This window comes from Coregonus lavaretus (genome assembly GCF_964263955.1).
Source record: "Coregonus lavaretus genome assembly, chromosome: 13".
NCBI lineage: Eukaryota > Metazoa > Chordata > Actinopteri > Salmoniformes > Salmonidae > Coregonus > Coregonus lavaretus.
This window is the reverse complement of record NC_140000.1, coordinates 881,345-887,526: the sequence shown is the minus strand read 5'-3', so window position 1 is coordinate 887,526 and position 6,182 is coordinate 881,345.

The following is a 6,182-nucleotide window of genomic DNA, read 5'->3' as shown; positions in this document are numbered from 1 at the left end:
TACCCAAAGAGGAGCGTGTATGTGGTCACTGCACGACAGGGGAGGTAGAAACAGAGATGCACTTTCTCCTTTACTGTGATAAATATTCCTCACAAAGAGATTCATTATTCACAGAAATGACTAGATTTATTCCAAATTTTAACTTATTAAACCCAGAGGAATAACTAAAAATACTCATGGGCGAAGGAGCTATGGCTCCTCTTGCAGCCAAATATGTATTTGCCTGCCATAGCCTGAGGGACACTGAATAATAACATCTGCATAGTAAATAGTAGCAATGTTTTTCATGCCAATAAAGCAGCTTGAATTGAAATTGAATTGAGAGAGAGAGAGAGAGAGACAGAGAGAGAGAGAGAGAGAGAGAGAGAGAGAGAGAGAGAGAGAGAGAGAGAGAGAGAGAGAGAGAGAGAGAGACAGAGAGAGAGAGAGCGAGACAGAGAGAGAGAGAGAGGAGAGAGAGAGAGAGAGACAGAGAGAGAGAGAGAGAGAGAGAGAGAGAGAGAGAGAGAGAGAGAGAGAGAGACAGAGAGAGAGAGAGAGAGAGAGAAAGAGAGAGAGAGAGAGAGAGAAAGAGAGAGAGAGAGAGAGAGAGAGAGAGAGAGAGAGAGAGAGAGAGAGAGGAGAGAGAGAGAGAGAGAGAGAGAGAGAGAGCGCAGTGTGGAGGGCCAGCCTGTCTCAAGTGGGGGGAGGAAGAAGGGAGTAAGGGAAAAGGGGAAGAAGGACAGTCACTTTGAGAATGGGGAAGCTGGAAACAGAACAGTAGAGGACTTTGTTACATTTTGACTTTGTTACATTTTGACGGACAGGCCCAAGAGAACATTTCCTGAGTGCCATTGTTGACATTGAGAACAAGCATAGCTCGACTTGTCTGTCAGTCATCATTAAGGCTTTTGAATAGACAGGCAGTGGGTAACAGCAGCGAATACAGTACTGCCACATGGGACTCCTGTAGTGGAGAGGCTAAACATTACGAGCTTTACTCACTTATGTTATTTTTATTCTATGAATATACTCAATGTATAATGTATATTCATTATACTCAAACGGCATTGATGATGAAAATAGAATTCCAATCAACATCCCTGGAAATATAATTGAATAAAGTGCAGAAATGTGTCTTTAGATCAATATAAGTGAATAAAGTGTCAAAATGTGTCTTTAGATGCAGAGATACAGTACATCGTAAACCTGGTATCTGTGTCCATCAAACTAAGCCTGGACATTGACTTCATGACAGAGGATAGGAAAAATGTATGCACTCACTAACTGTAAGTCGCTCTGGATAAGAGCGTCTGCTAAATGACTAAAAATGTAAATGTCATATCATTTAGACCTTTAACTATTTTATAGAAGCAAAAGCATAAAATGTTTTCTTCAAAACCATTCTTTGCTATACTTATGCAATACAATTTAACACAATTTAATTTAATTTAATTTAATACAAAACAAGAAAATATCTAAAAAGTTATCCCTCAAGAAACCCACTGGGCACAAACGTCATTTCAACTTGATTTACATTTGGTTGAGTTGTCAACGTGAAATCAACACAAAATGTCTTCATGTCATTGGATTTAGGTTAAAAGTTGGGTGGGAAAAAAAGGACAGTTTGATGTCATCACATATCATTTTTTTTTGTTTAAATGACGTGGAAACAACGTTGATTCAACCAGTTTGTGCCCAGTGGGAAGTAACTATTGCTGACAAACATCGGATGTGTTTTTTTCCCTACTTGTAAACCCTTATGGCCAATTATTCTTCAAAAGAGTACGTATACACGAATCAGCACATTGATTTTAAAGCGGAAACTGCTGATGAAACTCCTGAAGCAGTAATCCCTAAATGCAGTCAAATCAGCAATCTGAAATATGTAGCGTCCACATCAATAGAAGATGAGATAGAGACAAGTAACACCTTGTCGCCCTGGAAACAAAACGGAAAATAGACATATGTCGTTTTTTTTTTTTGTATTTTCAATGAAATTCCACGAAGAGTATAATAATGCTAGTTAGCAATACATCAAAATAAATTCTGACTCGATTTATAGGCACACATTTCTTTTTTGGAATGGCTTACTCCAGTTGTATAACTCTCACATTTTCCCTACGCCAAAGATGGAGTGCCTACTTCAAAAGTTAATTGTTAACTTGTGGACCCGACAGGAAACTGATGAGAAGATTGCACACAAGTTTAGTTTGATTCTAGAACTTTCAATTCGTTTACAATTCATTTGGTAATTGATCAGTATACTTAATCAAGTCAACCTATCCAATTGATTGCCTTTGAGAGCCTGGGGTAAAGGCTCATCATAAATATAAGCTAAGCACTCCAAACAAATTCCATACTGAATGAATGAAATAGTAATCCATAACTCACAATACATCAAATCCTAAACGCTCCTATTCCCCGCGGATCCTCTCAATCCCCAGAGTGTCTGTATGTCTCCCTTGTCTGTCTCACGCTCTCTCAGGCTCCTATTCCGTCAGTCAGTACAGACTAAAACTGGGGGGTGGGTGTTTCTTGCGTCGTTATTCACCTATCCCTTCGGCTATTCATCCCCCTCTCCTTCTGTCTCTCCTTCCTTCACCTCATTTCATCCTGTAGACGGACGGAAGAGGGAAATAAAAAAATAAAAATGCGACCAATTGCTGCTGCGCAGAAGGACGGAGCGAAACTGGAAGGTGGAATTCGACAAACCCCTTCAGGCACTTTTCCTCGACAAGACTTGTCAAGGAAACGACTTGTAACCGAATCTAGGTTTTAACACTCAGGGAATGGTCATTTAGCTCTATCGTTAGTTTTCACAGCATAGTTATGTCTGACACCGACTGGATTGGAACTGTGGAAGCTGAGCAGGTGCTTCGGGAAATTCTGGTGCGCGCGCTCTGGTGCTGTGAGGGTGTGAACGCACCAAGTGACTGTATATTTGAAAATGACATCTACACTAAGTTGTTCCTGAATGACTGTTGCGTAATATCTAATGAACTTTCGCAAATTCCCTTGGAATAGGGGCTTATTTTAATTGACTCGTCTTTTGGGACATCGGAATTTGAAACGTGGGAAATAGTGAATTGTGCAGCATTGCATGCATTGCGGCTCTGCTATAGAGGACACTCCACACCGGGTGTACCTTAGCGATCCATGCCCCTCCTCTTTCCCTCACCACCTCTCATCCCATCATCCAGAGGCCATCCCGAATGGCACCCTATTCCCTATATATAGTGCACTACTTTTGATCAGAGCAAAAAGAGAACACGTTTCCCTATATAGTGCACTACTCTGGTCAAAAGTAAAGTAGTGCACTAAATAGGGAACAGGGTGTCATTTGGGATGCACACTGTAATGATGTGTGGTAGTGTCTGTCCTCCTAACACCTCTCCCATCCCAGCCTCCCAGTGAGAGATGAAAACCAGACCCTCCCAGCCACTCCCAGAGAGAGAGGGAAACCCAGACCCTCCCAGCTGCTCCCAGAGAGAGAGCGAAACCAGACCCTCCCAGCCGCTCCCAGAGAGAGAGGGAAACCCAGACCCTCCCAGCTGCTTCCAGAGAGAGATGAAAACCAGACCCTCCCAGCCGCTCCCAGAGAGAGACGGAAACCAGACCCTCCCAGCCGCTCCCAGAGAGAGACGGAAACCAGACCCTCCCAGCTGCTCCCAGAGAGAGAGGGAAACCAGACCCTCCCAGCCGCTCCCAGAGAGAGACGGAAACCAGACCCTCCCAGCCGCTCCCAGAGAGAGACGGAAACCAGACCCTCCCAGCTGCTCCCAGAGAGAGAGGGAAACCAGACCCTCCCAGCCGCTCCCAGAGAGAGACGGAAACCAGACCCTCCCAGCCGCTCCCAGAGAGAGAGGGAAACCAGACCCTCCCAGCCGCTCCCAGAGAGAGAGGGAAACCAGATGGTATGACAGTCCCAATGGTGCTTGTCACCTCATCTGTCTTTGACTAGGCTGGGAGCATCCAATGGCTGCTGGGTTGTGTGTGTGGGGGGAGAGACAGAGAGACAATTAGACCCAACCATGAGAAAACAAAAAGATAATTACTTGACACATTGGAAAGAATTAACAAAAAAACAGTGCAAACTAGAATGCAATTTGGCTCTAAACAGAGAGTACACAGTGTCAGAATACCTGACCACTGTGACTGACCCAAACTTAAGGAAAGCTTTGACTATGTACAGACTCAGGGAGCATAGCCTTGCTATTGAGAAAGGCCGCCGTAGGCAGACCTGGCTCTCAAGAGAAGACAGGTTATGTGCACACTGCCCACAAAATGAGGTGGAAACTGAGCTGCACTTCCAAACTTCCTGCCAAATGTATGACCATATTAGAGACACATATTTCCCTCAGATTACACAGACCCACAAAGAATTCGAAAACAAATCCAATTTTGATAAACTCCCATATCTATTGGGTGAAATACCACAGTGTGCAATCACAGCAGTAAGATTTGTGACCTGTTGCCACAAGAAAAGGGCAACCAGTGAAGAACAAACACCATTGTAAATACAACCCATATTTATGTTTATTTATTTTCCCTTTTGTACTTTAACTATTTGCACATCACTGTACATAGCAATAATATGACATTTGAAACTTTTGTGAGTGTAATGTTTACTGTTAATTTTGTATTGTTTATTTCACTTTTGTTTATTATCTATTTCACTTGCTTTGGCAACGTAAACATATGTTTCCCATGCCAATAAAGCCCCTTGAATTGAATTGAGAGAGAGAGAGAGAGAGAGAGAGAGAGAGAGAGAGAGATAGAGAGAGAGAGAGAGAGAGAGAGAGAGAGAGAGAGAGAGAGAGAGAGAGAACTATCAGGTTACAGTATTCTCAACTTTTTAGTGGATAGTAACAGATATTTTCCCTAAAACCAGTCAGTCTCCCAAGAACTTTCCAATGTGTGTGTGTGTGTGTTGGATACCAGTTGTGTTGTTTGTTGTCAGCCTTATTTCCTTTGGATAAAAATGACAAGTACAAATGCAGGGTCCCATCCAACTTACTCAACATGACCAGTCGACCACCATAGTAGAAAACAAAGCAGTAATCACAGCCAGGTAGCTTCAAACAGAACTGGAGCGTTTGAAGTTTGAAAGAATCCGTGTGAAGTTTGTCCTGGCCTGTTCTACAACAGGTCTCTGTCTGCCGTATCCAAGCCCTGCACTGCCTGAACAACATATCTCTGTCTGCCATATCCAAGCCCTGCACTGCCTGAACAACAGATCTCTGTTTGCCGTATCCAAGCCCTGCACTGCCCGAACAACAGATATCTGTCTGCCATATCCAAGCCCTGCACTGCCTGAACAACAGATCTCTGTTTGCCGTATCCAAGCCCTGCACTGCCTGAACAACAGGTCTCTGTCTGCCATATCCAAGCCCTGCACTGCCTGAACAACAGGTCTCTGTCTGCCATATCCAAGCCCTGCACTGCCGGATACTGGGCTCTTGATCTCTCCTGGTCCCTCTACACATTAGACATGGTTCCTTATATATCTCCTGGGCCCTCTACACATTAGACATGGTTCCTTATATATCTCCTGGGCCCTCTACACATTAGACATGGTTCCTTATATATCTCCTGGGCCCTCTACCCATGATTCCCTGTTCTGGACTACTGTACATGCAGCACAACATTACAGACTCCAACGAGAATAGCCCACCAATTGTTTACTTTCTGAATAAATAGTATGCGAAAGTGAGACATTTGTCTACCTTTCTAAGTAATGTTGCATTGAAAAGCTTTCCTTATGAGTATGAGTGTCTCTCTCTCTCCCTCTCTCTCTCTCTCTCTCTCTCTCTCTCTCTCTCTCTCTCTCTGTCTCTCTGTCTCTCTGTCTCTCTCTCTCTCTCTCTCTCTCTCTCTCTCTCTCTCTCTCTCTCTCTCTCTCTCTCTCTCTCTCAGTGCCTCCTTTCGTTCAGTTCCCAGCGGACCCTGAGTGACAACAGATCTGCATGAACCGCCTCCTGAACAGAACCAAATATTGGATGAATAAATGCATTCTTTTTTTGTCTCAAATGGCACCATATTCCCTACACATTGCACTACGTTTGTCCAGAGCCCTAAAAGTAGTGCACTATGTAGGGAATAGGGTGCCATTTGGGACGCAGCCTTAGAGTTGATCCGGAGTTCATTGAGCCTCAACCATATGGCTTCGCTCTCCGTCATAGAGAATTTAAGGTCATTGG